Consider the following 18,452-nt stretch of genomic DNA (forward strand, 5'->3'; position numbering starts at 1 on the left):
CTATCTCTCCCTCTCATTCTCTAGCAACTTTTCCAAATTCCATGAGAAACTTCTCACATCCAACACTCTCCCTCTCAACTTCAAGTGTGGCCCACCCTCTCATCTCCAATCTCAACCATTCATCTTTCATCAACCTCCATTAATAGTGAAGGTAAGGAGCTAAGGAGTCCAAGGGAGCAAGGAGAAGGAAGATAAGGTGGGTGATTTTCTATTCTTTAGGGCCCACTTGTTGGTGGGACCCATTTGGATGTATGTGATCTAATCAAGAGGGCCCATAGTGGCGGGGTTCCTCTATCTCACCGTATTTCTCTCTCTCTCTCTCTCTCTCTCTCTCTCTCTCTCTCTCTCTCTCTTTCTTGTGATGGTGTGGATCCCACCAATATGTGTTATATCCACTCGTTCATCTACATCAGACGGCGTGGCCCGTCATATTGTAGGTGATGATCCACACCATCCACTGTTTGGATGGACCCAATACATTCCCTTTTCTATGTATTATATTTCATATAATATATATATATATATGATATATATAATATATATGTATTGTATATATATAATATAGAATATATATACATAGGTGGGCCACGTCCAAGTGGGACCCACCACAATGCTTGTATTGAATGCGGACAGTCCAGCGGACGCTGGACTATGTGGAATGGTAAAAAGAGGTGCTAGTTCACGGCTAGCTTTAAAAAAAAAAAAAGGGGGGCAGAAGATGTAATAATAAAATAATATTTTTTTTCTTAGCCACTCATATAGGCCCCACTTTAATGCTTTTATGCAATCCAAGCCGTCCATCCCCTTCCACAGATCATTTTAGGCGTTGAGCATAAAAATGATCTCAATCTGAGCTTATGGTGGGCCGTAGTATAGCGAGTAAGTTTCCTACCATTGAAATACACCCTGGTGTTGCTGTACATCAGAAAACCATTCAATATTGGTGTCAATAGACTTGTATCGAGCCTCAGGGGCCAATGAATGGTATGGATCTTACTGATGTGGGCCCCGTTTGTGGAAAACCACAAAAAAATCCTTTTTTAAAAAAAAAAAGAGAAGAAAGAAGAAGCAGCGCACGCTGCTGCTGTCAGAGCGCCACAGGCGCTGCCTGCGCTCGACGACGGACGGACGGTGGGCTGGGGGTCACGGCCCCAGTTGTGGGCCCCACCTTGATGCCTTTCGACCATCCAATCCGTGAATTTGATGGCTCCCCATGGACTGACCGTACATCCCAAAAATCTGCCTCATTCAGAACTCATGTGGGCCATACCATCTAAAATCATGTGAAGACCTGCCTAAATCATATAAAATCGCGTGGTGGGGCCTACCTGAGTTTTGGATGTTGCTGAAACTTGGTTTGTACCGTCATTTAGGTGGGACCCACATAATGGGTGGGCTGGATTGTGAATCACATCTCGGTGGGCCCCAAAAAAAAATTAAAAAAAAATAAATACAAGGGCAGCTGCTGCAGTGACGGGCGGCCAAGAGGCAGGGACCCACGGCTCCATCCGTGGGCCCCACCATGATGTATATTTTGTATCCACACCGCCCATTTGGTGGGCCACTATTTGACATGGACCCCCCCTCAAAAATCAGGCCAATCCAGCGCTCGGGCGGCCCACATCACAAGAAACAGTGTGAATTGAACTCTACCATTGAAACCCTTTCTGGGTCCACAGAAGTTCCAGATCAAGCTGAAAATTGTTGTTCCCCTCCTCCCTGGCCCGTGTGACCTTATGAATAAGTTGGATTTCAAATGAACATTTCAGTGGGCCTTACCCAAGGTTCAAGTGACCTTATGAATAGGTTGGATTTCAAATAAATATTATGGTGGGCCCTAGGCCCATGTGATGGAGCCATATTGATGTATTTCTGGCCGTTGGGGAGGCCCACCTTGATATATATATATATAAGGCCCATGAGGTTAGGCCCATTCGACGTATTGGTGGCCCGTTGTCGAGGCCCACTCTGATATATATAAGGGCCATGTTACGAGACCCATTGTGATGTTTTCAAAGGCTCATGGAGTATGACCCATTGCAATGTACATAAGGCCCACTAATGCGGCCCACTTGATTTATATAAGGCCCATATGAGATGGCCCATTTGATGTATCTGAGAACTATGGGTCGAGGCCCAATGAGATGTATATTAGTCCATTGCAATGTGTGATTTCCTATGGTTGTGTAATGGTACTTTATGGCGGGCTATGCCTTGGGAACAATGTTGGTTTGACGTCCACATTGTAAGGACAATGTTGGTTAAATGTCCGCATTGTCACACTCCTTAAGGCCACTGATAGGTCCATACTTATACTCTGCAGGCCGTCTAGGCCCATTTCTGTGATACGCAGAGCCCATCCCTATATGCATGTTTAGTATAGATCCATGGTTCATGATCATTCGCATCATATGTATGCCTGACGTGAGGAGTGACCGATCATAGCATATGCCTTTGGGCAGACTGTTTATGGGCTCCCTGATAGGCGGAGTTGCCCCATATAAGTGCATGGTACATACAGACTGTTGCATGACTGATAATGTGACTCATGCACTTGCATTTGTGTGATTATAGTTACTATATGCCCTAGCGACATCAGGGCCATAGCCTCCACAGATACATCGTGGATGGCAGGATTGGAGACCGAAAATATTTGATTCTAGCATACGGGCACCATAGATGTCCCTGGGTGAAAATCCCTAAACCCGATGGTACCAGAGGATGACTCCAATGTCGAGACCGAGTGGATATATGAGCGCACGAGGGCCGAATACCAAGAGGCCGCGTCTCCCACTGTGTCGTGGTCGGTTGGAAAGGAGTGTGGCCTTACTCGCCCGAGGGTAGGGGGCAATACTAGGCTGAGTTTGACCAGCTCGCGAATGGGTCCGCTATCGACGTGCCGGATAGGTATTGGCAGACTATTGGTCAGGCGGATAGTGAGGTTTCTTACGCTCACTTGGACTGTGCGGCTAGGAGAGCGACAGTGCCATTTGGAGTGTATTGGACCCCGGTGATTATCCAGAATGAGAACTATACTGATACATGTTGAGGTTTGGTATGCTTGAGTTGCATCTTGCATCGCATGGCCGTGTATGGCCGATAGCATTCATATCTTGCACCGCATAGCCTTGGTACGGCTAATTGCATTCATGTGCTCATCACCATGATTCCGCATCACTCTGACCTTGCATTTTGAGCACGTTTATATTGCGCACACACTTACACCACCCTCTAAGCTTTCTATAAGCTTATGCACGATTGATGCGTGCAGGTGACGCCAGGACGTAGCTATAGCCTCACTGCAGTAGGAGTGCAGCCGAGCTTCTGGAGTTTTGTTTCTTTGTTGCATTGTATTTTCCCTTTCTGCCTCATTGTACTCAAAAGTTTTTGATCATAGTGGATTTTGTGGTGGTGTTCTTGTGGTTATTGTTTGTGGGTTATGCTTTTGTTATGCTCATTATGAATCAGACTGATCACTTGAAATCCTCCTTGTAGTATTCCAGGATCGGAACCTGGTGAATGGGTGCCGGGATCCGAAAATGGGGTTCTACGGAGGCTGTCGGCGCCGGATTCGGCGATCGGGAATTTTGTGAGCCCGGTTTTCGAGTTCGGGGCGTGACATATTGGATCTGTCTTATGTCTTATTTTTAGTTTCCAGCCTTAAAATGGGCTTCCAAAATGGTTGGAGGGCTTGGATGCAACACATGCATCATGGTGGGTCCATAAATGAACGGCGTGGATGACACAGGTGGGGCCACAGAGCTTGGTAACGCCACTCCAGTGGCTGCTGGAGTGAGATACACCAGTTGTCCCACCCTAGGACGGCATAGGATATAATACATAGGTCAGTGGGTCTCATGTGGGGCCCACCATAATGTTTATCTTCCATCCAAGCCTTTGACAAGGTCACACGGACTGTGATGAAGAGGGAAAACAAATTTCATAATGATCTAAAACTTCTGTAATACCCAGAAGGGTTTTAAAGGCAGACGTTCAATCACACTATTTCCTGCCATGTGGGCCATCTGAGCTGTGTATACGGATGATCTTTGGAGGGCCCACTGTCCCAAAGGAGACTCAACAAATGCATGGTGTTGATGTGCAGCGCACATCATGGTGGGGCTCACAATTGGGACCTGTGTCCCTGCTCGCCAGCGTGCAAGGACATTGTGGCGTCCTTTGTGTCAGCGGCAGTAGTAGGCGCTGCTGCCTTACTTTGTTTTTTTTTTTTTAAATCACGCGGTTTTTCATAGATAGGACCTGCATCTGAAAAATCCAACCCGGCCATTGGATTCTATGGCCCCTGATCGACCAAATGAGACCAATATGTAATGTATTATTGGCGTATAGAAATGTCGGGGTGGGTTTTGACGGTAAGGCCACTGTTTTCTATGCTATGACCCATTCGATGATCAGATGGGCCTCATTTTTTAGCTCAACGCCTAAAATGGCCTGAAGAAAAGGATGGACGGCTTGGATTGAGTACATACATCAAGGTGGGGCCTGCATGAGTGGCCCACCATTTTCTTCTTTTTTTTTGGTTAGCTCGTTAGTACACTCCCATGTTAGTATACGCACTCCATGTTAGTCGACCTTATCACGTCCAGCGTTCAGAGACGCTGGATGGCATGGACATCATGGTGGGTCCCACATGCATGTGGCCCACCTATTTGGACGACCTGATATTTATGTTTTCCTTCCATCCGGGCCCGCTAATGGGCTGGATGGCGTAGATCCAACACATTCATCCGATGGGTCCCACATGAAATATGTGATTCATGGTGGGCCACACTCACCCCTTCATCATCATCACCATTCAAAGAGAGAGAGAGAGAGAGAGAGACGGTGATAGAGGGACCCCACCATTATGGGCCCCTCATGGATACAACACATAAATCAAATAGGTCCCACAACAAGTGGGCCCTTAAAAATTGAAATTAACGGAGGATCACCCACCTCTAGGCCTCCTCCTTGCTCCCTTAGGCTCCTATGCTCCTTAGCTTGCCTTTTGATGGAGGTTGATGGGGTTCTGATGGTGGTAGATGATGATTAGAAGGTTGAGATGGAAGACGAGAAGGTGGGAAGAGTGGGCCACACATGGAGTTAAGAGTGAGGAGCTTGGATGTATGGAGTTTGGGTTGCTTGGGAGATTTGAGAAATGAGAGAGAGAGAGTGAGGTGATAGGAATGATAAGAGGTGATGGAGTGATGAGTTTGTTTGAAAATTTTGTAAAAGACGTATGGTTGTGTTTGAATTTTGGAAAAAGAGGAATGGGTAGGGAGAGAGAGGGTTGACTTGTGAAAAAAGAGGGATGGGTTGTTGTATTTGAGGTATAGTTGTACTTGACATTAATTGATTGATTGATTGATGGGACATGTTGTAGAGATTCCCTCGAAATTCGCAACGCGCGACGTTTTCTTTGAATTAAACGCGGGCCCACATCTTTTGACCTGGGTATCGGATCAGTGCGCGAGTCGCAGCGTTGGAACCACGGTGACGGCGCGGTCGCCATGGTAAAGGTTTCGATTTGAGCCGACGTTAGTATGTGGGACCCGACTTAGGAGTGTTCACAAATATCGGATACGGGTCGAGGATTGTCGAAATTCGACCGGAAGGACATCAAAAGCATACGGAATGGTACGGAGTAGGATACGGGTCTTACAGCTCTCCCCTCCAAATAAAAAATTTCATCCTCAAAATTTACATAATCATTACAAGTAAACATAACTCATAAAGAAAGAGAAAATATAGTATCATCATATAAAATCGGAGACAGTATACAGGATACAGTATAAAATCAATCATCGAAAAGATGGGGATAGCGCTCTCGAATCTCGGCCTCGCACTCCCAAGACGCCTCATTAACAGAATGGTGACCCCACTGAACCTTCACCAAGGGAATGACTTTGGTCCGAAAGACCTGCTTCCTTCGATCAAGGTTACGAACTGACTGCTTAATGTAAGAAGTGTCCTCACGAACCTCCAACGGCTGCCAATCAATAACAGGAATGATGTCTGACTCACACTTCCTCAACATAGAAATGTGAAAAACGTTGTGGTCTCCAGACAACTGAGATGGTAAGGTAAGTCGATAGGCTACGACGCCAATGCGCTCAGTGATCTCAAAAGGTCCTATGAATCTCGAGGCAAGCTCGCCCTTCGCTCCAAATCGAACTACGCCTTTTATGAGCGAGACCTTGAGATACACGTGGTCCCCTACATCAAACTCCAAGGGACGACGACGGCAATCAGCAAAACTCTTCTGTCGGCTCTTAACTGTGCGCATCCTCTGCCTGATGATATCAATAACCTCTAACGTGTGCTGCACAAGCTCGGGACCTACGAGATGCCACTCTCCAACCTCGGTCCAACAACTCGGAGATCTGCACGGTCTACTATACAATGCCTCAAAAGGGGTCATGCCAATGGTCCCCTGATAGCTGTTGTTGTATGTGAACTCAACTAATCGCAGATGCTCATCCCAAGTTGTAAATCAGTGCCCATCGCTCTCTAAAAGCTCCTCCAAAACTGAGACGTGAACCTTGGGTCTCTGTCAGAAACGATCGAGACTGGAACACCGTGTAGTCTCACAATCTCCTCAATGAATAACCTCGCAAGCTGGTTCAAAGGCGAAGTCGCACGAATCACAAAGAAATGTGCCGACTTCGTCAGACGGTTCACGACAACCCAGATGGTGTCATGATCGCGCTAAGTCCTCAGCAAACCTATGATAAAATCGGTAGATACGTGCTCCCACTTCCGCGTCGAGATACTCAACGGCTACAATAGACCAGGGGGTCTTTGATGATCGGCCTTGACACGCTGGCATGTGTCACACTCGGTCACAAACTGGTGATCTGGCGCTTCATCCCTGCCCAAAAATACTGTTTCATCATATCACGATACATCTTTGTCGAGCCAGGGTGGATAGAAAATCGCGATCGATGCGCCTCAGTCATAAGATCTCTGTGCAATCGGCCACACAATTGGGACACACAATCGGCCTCTGAAGCGAAGTCCACCATCAGCGCCAATCTGCTAATCTGTCTGACTCTCAGATGCTGTCTCTGCTCGGTAATCTTGTAATGACTCGTCTGGCTGCTGAGCCTCGATCACCCTTGCGACAAGAGAGGGTCAAATCGACAGGCTCGATAGCTGAATGATAGAAGACTGCAAACCAAAGTCGAAGTCGTACTCTACTATATCCTTGAGCATCCTCCACTCCTGAATCATCATATGTGCCACCAAGCCTCGTGGTTGACGGCTGAGGGCATCTGCCACCACATTTGCTTTACCTGGGTGGTACTGGAGGTCAAAATCATAATCCTTTAGGAGCTCCATCCAGCGTCTCTGCCTCATGTTCAGCTCAGACTGAAAGAATAGATACTTCAAGCTCTTGTGGTCGGAGAGCTCCTTACCCCATAGAGTTACAACTAATAATGGCTCCAAATTAAATATATTTTTATATCTAAGCTTATTCCGCATTCAAATTAAGTTTCTAACTCAACTATATCAAGAGCAACAAAGTGGAACAAAAGGTCTAACAATGTGAGCAACAAAGCATCTTCTGGGTCAGCGCTGACGAGGAATCACAGCAGATATTTGTGTTCTCTTCATCCAGGTTCTTCTTACTTTGTAAATAGGTTGGATGGCAAATAAACACTAGGCCCTAAGTAGCTTCCAACTGCATGCAGGCGTTCAGTCCCCAATGTTTGTTGCAGGTGTGGTCTATTGAGCTTTGGATCCGCTCATTTTTTTTACTCATGCAAATCGGCTGAAAAAATGGATAGACGATGTGGACCTGATTAACACCTACCACGTGTGCTTTGGAGAGATGGCTCCACCGTAGTTTTTGGTTCTTTCTGCTCCACCGCATCACTTGCAGCATTGTATTCCAGGGTAAACTCATTAGGCATTCTATGGTCGGGTCCAACACAATTTGGACCGTTCATCAAAGAAAGGGCTTGTTAGACACTGGGAAAGCTTGATTGGAGGATTTGGATGTTGACCTGTTACCAGTTTTCAAGGCGATGGTTGATGATCGAAAGGTTTTGGCTCGTGAACAATTCAGATCATACCGATGCCTGATCGGTGGATCTGGATGTTGACATGTTACCAGTTTTCAAGGTGATGGTTGACGATGATTGGAGGGTTTTAGCTTGTGAACGATTCAGATCCTGCCGAAGTCTGATCGGTGGATCCAATTATGACCGTTCACAAGATCGGCATACAACTTTCAGTAACGATTGTCCCGTCAATATGGTTTTTGCCGATCAACCATCCACGTCGGGGTTCGCAGGGTGAACGGACTAGATCCCCTAAACTTTTGCCATTTGTACGGTATTACGTCAAGCAATAAAAGTATTTCAGAAATGACGAAAGAAGGAAAGATGACAGTTTGTAATCCCACTATTTCCTAAGTGACGTCCAGTCACCACTCCCCACGTTACAAGTGGCATGCAGATAGGGCTGACAAAAGGCTGGGCCTGGGGTTGGTCTCGGCCCGGATTTTTAACTATATCGGGCTAAGCCTATTCAAAAGACTGATTTTAGCAGGCCAAAACTGATGTAGAGCGGGTCGCGTACAGTTACATGACCAAGAAGGATCAGAAAAGGCCCGGTCGACGACAAAAGTGATCCAGACTATTGGACCTTAAATTGGGCATATTTTGCAATCCGGAACAAGTTATCTAACGTAAAATATATGATTTTGGGGTAGAACGAGCTAATTTAGCCAACCAACCCAGTTATGCCGGATTGTGCAGTCCGGAATTGCAAAAAACTCCTATATCGACGGTCATTTTCCTGTTTTAATTTCGTTTTTACTATAAATAGGAAGTTTGAGTTTGATTATAACTCTTCATCTGTCGGGCTTTAGGAGTTCCAACGCGAAATGAGCTTAGAATAATTAGGAGAACGGTTTGGTGAAGCCAAATAGGACACTTACTATTTTTGGCTGAAAACCTTGCGTACTAGTAGACATCACGACCGTCTATAAATAGTAAGTTTACTATTTATAGTAAGTCGCGAATTCTAGGAGTTTTAGTTGTAGTTTAGTTTTAATTTCTTTCCCATTGCTTGACACCCTTATTTAAAGGATTGTGAACTCATTTTTATTCATTTATTAATCAATTTCGAATTTATTAGAATTTATTTCTATTTTCTGCTTTCTTTCCTCGTGGATTCGAGAAGTCTCTGTGAGGAGTCCAGAGAAGCTCTGTGGATACGGAATAGTTATCCTCATCATGTTCATCCCTGCGTCAATTGGTATCAAAGCGAGGATTCCCTACGGGCCGATGACAAACAATGAAGGTATGAATCAAAATCCTTTGGACGGTGATCCAGAGATTCGTTATCTTTCGGAAAGAATGGAAGCTTTCCACCGGAAGAGTCAGTTGACCATGCAAGGGCTGCGGGCAACCCTCGACTGTCTTGCGAATGCGCTACTTCCGCCCCGAGCCCTAGGCGGTGCTCCACCACCTATGGTTGCTCCACCACCCATGGTTGCTGTACAACGCAACCCCGATTTTCGTAGAGCACTACCAATGGCAAACTGTAGGGCTACACCAGATGATTCAAGCTCCAGCAATGAGGACCTTAATGAGGGTTTTGCCCGACGACCAATCCATGGAGGCGAATATCTAGATCATGTTGAAAGAGACTATCGAGGGAAGGCTGAACTTCTTAGTTTTAATGGTTTATTACGTATACAAGATTTTCTCGATTGGCTAGCCGAAGTAGAGAGATATTTTGATTATATGGATGTGTCAGATCATAAAAGGATAAAATTGGTAGCATTTAAATTAAAATCCGGTGCTTCTGCATGGTGGGAACAATTACAACTCTTACGAGCCCATCAGAACAAGGCGCCCATCTTATTATGACCACGGATGAAACGTCTTCTTCGATCACGATTTCTCTCTAATGATTATGAGCAGATATTATTCCAGCAATATCAAAATTGCTGACAAGAAAATCGAACTGTCACAGATTACACTGAAAAATTTCAACGGTTGGCTACACGAAACGATCTGTCAGAATCTGAGTCAAAGAAGGTGGCACAATTTATAGGTGGGTTGCGACCGATAATTCAGGACCGAGTTCAGATGTACCCAGTTGGGACCGTGGATGAAGCAGTTCAATTGGTGGGTAGGGAAGAAACACAACTTGTAAGAGCTCCTGCTCGTCCATATCCTTCAACTCGACCCCCCATGAAAGGTCCCAAGTAGGATCCGGTGCTGGCATGTGGAAAAGATCCAGTAGGAGAACGTCATCAACCTCCTACAACCGCAAACCGTGATATGGGGAGCGACTCCAGACCTCAACGTGCAGCACCCACAACAGTAGGTCCGAATAGGATTCCAAATCCTTATACTCGGCCAAGGTCGAACAATTGTTACCGCTGTGGCCAACCAGGCCACTTATCAAACACTTGTCCTCAACGTCCCATAGCACACTTGATTATAAACGAAGGGGGCACTGAAGATGAGACCGCAGAAGAAGACCATGGCTTTGATGAACATGAACAAACCACTGAAGAAATAGCAGGTGACGATGAAGTGACAGGCGAGGATCGTGGTGAATTTCTAGTTGTGAGGCGATTACTGTATGCCCCATGAAAGAAATTACATCCACAGCGACACAATATATTTAGAACTCGGTGCACTGTCAATAGCAAGGTCTATGATGTGATCATAGACAGTGGTAATAGCGAAAACATTATCTCAAGAGTGATGGTGGACAAGTTGCGGTTGCCAATGATGAAACATCCTTCCCCGTACTCAATTGACTAGATAAAAAAGGTGAATGAGACCAGGGTAACTGAATAATGCACTATCTCGTTTTCAATTGGCAAAAATTATAAGGATCAAATACTTTGTGATGTGGTCAATATGGAAGCTTGTCATATGCTACTCGATCGACCCTGGCAGTCGGACCGTGATGCGACTCATCGGGGACGAGATAATGTCTACATATTCATCAAGAATAGTCGAAAAATAATTCTTGCCCCTATGGTACCAGAGAACCACTCTGATACTTCTAAAGTGGATGGGGGTTCCCTCTTGACCATTCGAAATTTCATGAAGGAATCCAAGGAAACCGGCGAGGTATACGCCATAGTGGTGAAGGGTAGGAAGAGTAACCCTCGAACATTCCTCCAAGTTTAAGACTATTGCTAAATGATTTCAAAAAAGTCTGGCCTGAGGATTTACCTGATGGATTGCCCCCATGAGGGACATCCAACATCACATAGACCTCGTCCCTGGGGCTATCCTGCCCAACCACCCTCATTATCGGATGAATCCGAAGGAGTGTGAGATACTTCAGGGGCAAGTTGAGGAATTGATCCGTAAGGGTCTCTTGAGAGAGAGCATGAGCCCATGTGCCGTACCAGCATATTAACGCTAAAAAAAGATGGAAGCTAGCGCATGTGTGTCAACAGCCGGGCAGTCAACAAAATTACCATCAAATATCAGTTCCCAATACTACGATTGGACGACATACTTGATATGCTAGAAGGGGCCAGGGTGTTCTCTAAACTAGATCTAAGGAGTGGCTACCATTAGATTCGTATTCGACCCGATAATGAGTGGAAGACGACATTCAAGACCAAGAAAGGGTTGTATGGGTGGCTGGTCATGCCCTTCGGTCTTTCGAATTCACCAAGTACTTTTATGCGTTTAATGAATCAAGTTCTAAAACCGTTCACTGGCCGATTTGTGGTAGTATATTTTGATAACATATTGATATACAACCAGGATGAGGCAGAGCACAGGAAATATCTCAGGCAGGTGCTGCAGGTCCTACAAATTAACAAGTTGTACCTCAACTTGAAGAAGTGTAGTTTTTTAACTGACAGTCTGTTATTTTTAGGATTTGTTGTAACGTCATAGGCATTCGTGTGGACGATGAAAAAGTGCGAGCTATTAGGAAATGGCCGATCCTGACAAACATTCATGAGGTAAGGAGTTTTCATGGGTTGGTGACTTTCTATTGTCGATTTGTGCGAGATTTTAGCACCATAGTCGCGCCTATAACAGATTGCATGAAAAAAGGACCGTTCCAGTGGACCGATAAAGCTGACAAGAGCTTTCATGAGATCAAGCATCGTTTGTCTACAACACCGGTCTTGGTGCTTCCTAATTTCGACAAATTATTTGAGGTCGAGTGTGATGCTTCATATGTCGGAATTGGAGGAGTGTTATCACAGGAAGGCAGGTCGGTAACCTTCTACAGCGAGAAACTCAGTGAAGCCCGAAAGAAATGGTCGACTTATGAGCTTGAGTTGTACGCAGTTGTTCAGGCGCTGCGACATTGGCGGCATTATCTGATTCAAAGAGAGTTTATTTTGTACACTGACCATCAAGCATTAAAGTTTATTAATAGTCAAACTAACGTGAATCGTGTGCATGCTAGATGGGTTACATTTTTACAGGAATTTACGTTCATTTTGAAGCACAAGTCAAGGCAGCAGACAAAGTGGCTGATGCACTTAGCCATCGTGCATCACTACTTGTTACGATGAGCATCGAGGTGGTCGGCTTCGACTATCTCAAGGAGGTATATGTCGAGGATGAGGACTTCAAAGATTCTTGGATGAAGTGCCAAGAAGGTCACCCTAGTGACCTTCATATACAGGACGATTTTCTCTTCAAAGGGAATCGATTGTGCATCCCCCAAAGTTCTCTGAGGGAGCAGATTATTTAGGAGCTACATGGAGGTGGCCTCAGTGGACACCTTAGGAGAGACAAGACGAGAGCTCTTGTGGAAGAGCGGTATTACTGACCGCAATTAGTAAGCGATGTGAGAAAAGTCGTACAACGTTGTCATGTTTGTCAGACTTCTAAGGGGCAATCTCAGAATACGGGCCTCTACACCTCGTTACCTGTGCTTGACGGTCCTTGGGAGGATTTATTAATGGACTTCATGCTTGGTCTCCCACGAACACAATGCGGCATGGATTCGGTGGTCGTGGTGGTAGATTGTTTCTCCAAGATGACGCACTTTATCCCATGCAAGAAAACCCTCGATGCAACACATGTGGCGAATCTACTCTTCAGTGAGGTCGTACGGCTACACGGGGTCCCTAAGACCATTATTTCTGATCGTGACACGAAGTTCATTAGCCACTTTTGGCGAACTTTGTGGACTCGATTCGATACACGATATCATTTCAACAGTGCTTACCACCACAGACTGATAGGCAGACCAAAGTTGTGAATCGCACATTGGGAAACCTCATTTGCTGTATTTCAGGAGAAAAATCGAAGCAGTGGGATTTAGCTTTATCTCAAGCAGAGTTTGCATTCAACAACATGGTGAACCGCTCGACAGGAAAATCACCATTCCAGATTATCTACGGACGAGTGTCTCGCCACACACTTGACTTGGTCCCTCTGCCCAAGCACTCAGGCACGAGCATTGTAGCAGAGCATATGACAGACAAGATCATGGGCATCCATGCGGAAGTGCAGACCAAGCTACATGCCTCGAATGCGAAATACAAGGAACAAGCGGACAAATATCGACGACAAAAGGTGTTCGAGGTGGGCGACCGCGTTATGGTCTATCTGCGTAAAGAGAGATTTCCGACCGGGACGTACAACAAGTTGAAAAATAAGAAGATCGGAATTGTCCCAATTATTCAAAAGATCAATGACAACACTTATGTTGTTGATCTTCCAGATGACATGGCGATCTCATGGACTTTCAACGTCGCAGACCTGACTAAGTATCATGAACTAGTGCATGATGAGAACTCGAGGACGAGTTCCTTTGAAGTGGAGGAGACTGATGTAGGGCGGGTTGCGAATAGTTACATGGCCAAGATAGATCAGAAAAGGCCCAGTCGACAATAGAAATGATCCAGACCATTAGACCTTAAATCGGGCATATCTTGCAATCCAGAATGAGTTATCTGACGTAAAATATATGATTTTGGGTTAGAATGAGCTAATTTAGCCAACCAACCCAGCTATGGTAGATTGCACAGTCCGGAATTGTGAAAAATTCCTAGATCAACGGTCGTTTCCCTGTTTTAATTTTGTTTTTACTATAAATAGTAAGTTTTAGTTTGATTATAACTCTTCATCCGTCGGGCTTTAGGAGTTGCGCCCAACCTGAAAAGAGCTTAGAATAATTAGGAGAACAATTTAGTGAAGCCAAATAGGACACTTACTATTTTTGACTAAAAACCTTGCGCACTAGTAGACATCACGACCGTATATAAATAGTAAGTTTACTATTTATAGTAAGTCACGAATTCTAGGAGTTTTGGTTGTAGTTTGATTCTGATTTCTTTCTCATTGCTTGGTACCCCTATTTAAAGGGTTGTGAACTCGTTTTTATTCATTCATTAATCAATTTCGAATTTATTAGAATTTATTTCTATTTTTTGCTTTCTTTCCTCGCGGATTCGAGAAGTCTTTGTGAGGAGTCCAGAGAAGCTCTGTGGATTCGGAGTAGTTATCCTCATGATGTTCATCCCTGCATCACAAACCCAGCCCATTGATCCTTCTACATACATGTGCCCCTAGAGTGAATTAGTGCTGAGAATATGGTAATTAGATTCACCATATTCAAACCAGAATCAATTTACAAAGAACGAAGTGAATTGGTAATGTGTGAAAATGAGCAATTTGTTGAATTCTCCACACCGTAGATGTTAAAAGTCGAATTGTGCATTAATTAAATGGCCGTTTGGCACCGAATTGTCATCAGTAAAGGGTTTGAGTTGTTAATCTTCAGATGTTCCATGATCTGATCAGTTGTACCTGACTTTCTGTCTAATCGTTTAAATGGACGATTTAGATGGTGACATGTCACCAGTTTTCAAGCCAATGGTTGACGATTTTGTTCATCTAATAAGTACCATTTTAAGGTTGCATCATCTCTGTCCAGAGGTTTAGATTGTGAACGATTTAGATCATGCTAATGTCTGATTAGTGGATCCAATTGTGACCGTTCACAAGATCGGCGTTCAACTTTTAGTCACAATTGTCTAGTCAATATGGTTTTTGCCGATGAACCATCCAACTGGTATTGGGCCAAGGAAAAAAAAAATGGTATTTCAAAATTGACTAAAGAATGTAAGATGATAGTCCATAATCCCCACCCTGTCCTATGGCTTTTTGAATGGGAGTAAATGGAGGTAAATTGGTAGAATTGGGAGTAAATGGTATTTTAAGTGTATTTGGATGCATGTTAATTAAATGAAAGAGAGTAAAATGAAATCCTCTCTAGGGTCCTTTCTCCTGCTCCAGTGGTAGACTCTCAGGAGTTTCAACATCGGGTCAAGGGCTCGACCACCCATAGGTGATGAAATCCCACTAAGGCGTGAGTGTGTGGGTGTATGTGTGTTTTTTAAAAAATAAAAAATCCAAAAGAGGATTAGGAGGTAAATGGGGATGAAATGTCTTTTTAAGCTTCTCTAGAGAGTTGCACATGTAAACAACCGCTATGTAAATGTCTATCATACATGTGTCACATTAATGATACTTCAAAACAAAACAAATATTAACTACATCACTAAAATCACACCAAAAGATTGATCTAAATTGTCTCAAGTATAGCATACATGTGTCACATTAATGATACTCCAAAACAAAACAAATATTAACTACATCACTAAAATCACATTAAAAGAATGATCTAAATTGTCCAAAGTATAGCCATCTAAATAGACGGTTAAAAAATGTTGGTAAGATGTCCGTGAATAATACACTTAGCTGGTGAATAATGGTCATGAAATTCGGGTGGTCTAGATTGACCTGTGTATGCCAAAAACCACGGATGTGTATTACCATAAAAAAAAGGTGGTGGTGGACCATCAAACTTGGAATATTTTACTTGGCTAATGTTGGAACATTTCTCTCTGGCGGAGTATGATGGTTGACACGCAGCCACTCAGAAATTGTACACGTGGCACACATGGGCTCAAATCAAACAGTGCAAATTAAGAGATCCTCTGTAGACAGGTCATCATCCAAAATGCAGTTTCGTTGAATGATCCTGACCTTTGATTGTGCATAGCCAAAGCTTGAACTTTGCTGAGCACGAGCCCAAGTCCAGCCACCAACTTTTGTGTAAGATCTAGCCGTTTGTTACGGGAGCTCCATCGTTCATGCAATATGACAAAACTGCCCTTGGAATCCTAAATAGTCCGGGCTGATGGGCTCTTAGAGGCAGCCCTAGCTGGCCCAACTAATAAAGAGCCAGACCCAGAAGCCACATGAGCCAGCCTGCGCTAACAAGGGAGAAATGGTGGATTGGTGGGCCATCAGTCTCTTTCCACAAATATCATCCCTGCGTGAAAAAGGATATAAATGGGCCCAGGCCAACCAGCTCAAAATCTTGGCCCGGCTAGCCCACTAGCAGCCCCATTTACCACTTGCAGAATGCTATTTGCGGAGACAAATATGCAAGGGCCAAACATAGAAACTCCCCACGTGTTGAAGTACTATGTGTGCAAGATCCAGGAACCTCATTAGGTGGGCCCATCAACAGATGTAGAGCGGGTCGCGTACAAGCCAAGATGGACCAGAAAAGGGCTGATTGTAGGCAGAAGTGATCCGGACCATCAGAAGCTTAAAACCGGCGTATCTCATAAAACTGGAATGAGTTATCCAATGTACCATATATGATTTTAGGGTAGGAGAAGCTACTTTATCCACCCAACCCTACTGTGTCGGGTTGCCCACACCCAATTTATGAGATTCCATCATATCTAGGGTCAAATTTCCATTTTAATTTCCTTTTTACTACTTATAATAAGTTTTAATTCGATTATAACTCTTCATATGTCGGGCTTAAGAAGCTGCGCACAACAGCAAAAGTTCTTATAAGACTTACGAGAGTAGCATGGTTAAGCCAAATAGGACATTAATTTTGGCTGAAAACCATGATATCTAGTAGGAATCATGATCATCTACATACAGTAAGTTTATTATTTATAGTAAGTCACAATTTCTGGTATTTTTAATTATAGTATGCTTCTGAGACTTCTTTCAAGGTTTATGTTATTATTTAAGAGGTTGCAAGCTCATTTTTCATCATTAATCAATTTATTACGATTTTTTAGAATTATTTCTATTTTCTTATTTTCCTCGTGGATTCGAGGTATCTCTATGAGGAGTCCAGAGTAATTCCGTGTATTTGGAATAGTTATCCCCCTGAAGAAGATGGTACTCAACCTCATCACGTCCATCCCTGCGTTGGTTTGGTATTTGAGTGAAGTTTTCTCCTCAAATCTATGGCTTCTAACGACGAGTCGGGCAACAATCTCATGGACAGTGCTCCATGGAATCATCTTTTAACCGCAATGGTTTTCGAAGTGGCACAACGAGAGAATCATCAAGTCATACAAGGGCTACTGGCTGACATCAATCACATGACGGAGGCCATAGGACAACTCTGTGTTCATGGAGGTGATCCGCCACCAGCAGGTTCTGGAACTTGTAATCGATCTGATTGCAAGATGGTGTCGGCAGTGAACCGAAAGATCATTCCTTAGGAAGGGGGATCCAACGACGAGGAGCTCGACGACATGGTCCTCGAGTATCCCGAACAAGGTGGCGATTGAGCATATCGAACAGATCGATGAGGGTCAATATTCCTAACTTTAATGGCCAACTTCACATTGCGGATTTCCTTAATTGGCTTTCTGAATTTGAGCAATTATTCGACTATATGGACATCCCTTAAGCGAAGAAGGTCAAGCTTGTGGCATACAAGTTGAAGGGCAAAACTTTAGCTTGGTGCGAGCAACTGCAACTCGCATGGATGTGGCAGATGAAAGCACCAATCCATACATGGCAGCGGATGAAGTAGCTGCTACGCGCACGATTCCTCCCTAGAAAATACATTCAGGTACTATTCCAACAATATCAAAATTATTGGTAGGGAAGTCGGTCAGTGAAAGATTACACAGAAGAATTCTACCGCTTAGCGACGTGTAATAATTTGGTCACCTAATTCAACAGTAAATTGCATATGACGATCCAGGATCGGGTTTAGTCCGTTTGGACAATGAACGATGCATCAAGTTAGCTACAAGAGCAGAAACACAACTTGAACATTCCAACACACGGACCTATCCTACCACCAGAGTTATTGCGGCAGGTTCGTCCCAGGGATCCCCACAGCTTAGAGGAAAAGAACATGTAGAAGCACCCATTCAACCTCCTACACTCCCAAACCGAGATCAGGAAAGTGGGCAAGCTAGGCCTCAGAGGGGTGTATCAACTGTTGTTGGTACGAGCAGGATCCTGAACCTTTATGGTTGGCCAAGACCTGACTATTGCTGTCATTGTAGTCAACCAGGTCACCTATCAAATACTTGTCCCCAGCGACAAGTGTCAAACCTCGCCATCAATGATGGTAGTACTGAAAACGCCAATGAAGACCCAGATGTTGAGGAACTAGAGCAAGCCACAGAGGACGAGGCAGATGAT

This window comes from Magnolia sinica, chromosome 14 (assembly GCF_029962835.1).
Source record: "Magnolia sinica isolate HGM2019 chromosome 14, MsV1, whole genome shotgun sequence".
NCBI lineage: Eukaryota > Viridiplantae > Streptophyta > Magnoliopsida > Magnoliales > Magnoliaceae > Magnolia > Magnolia sinica.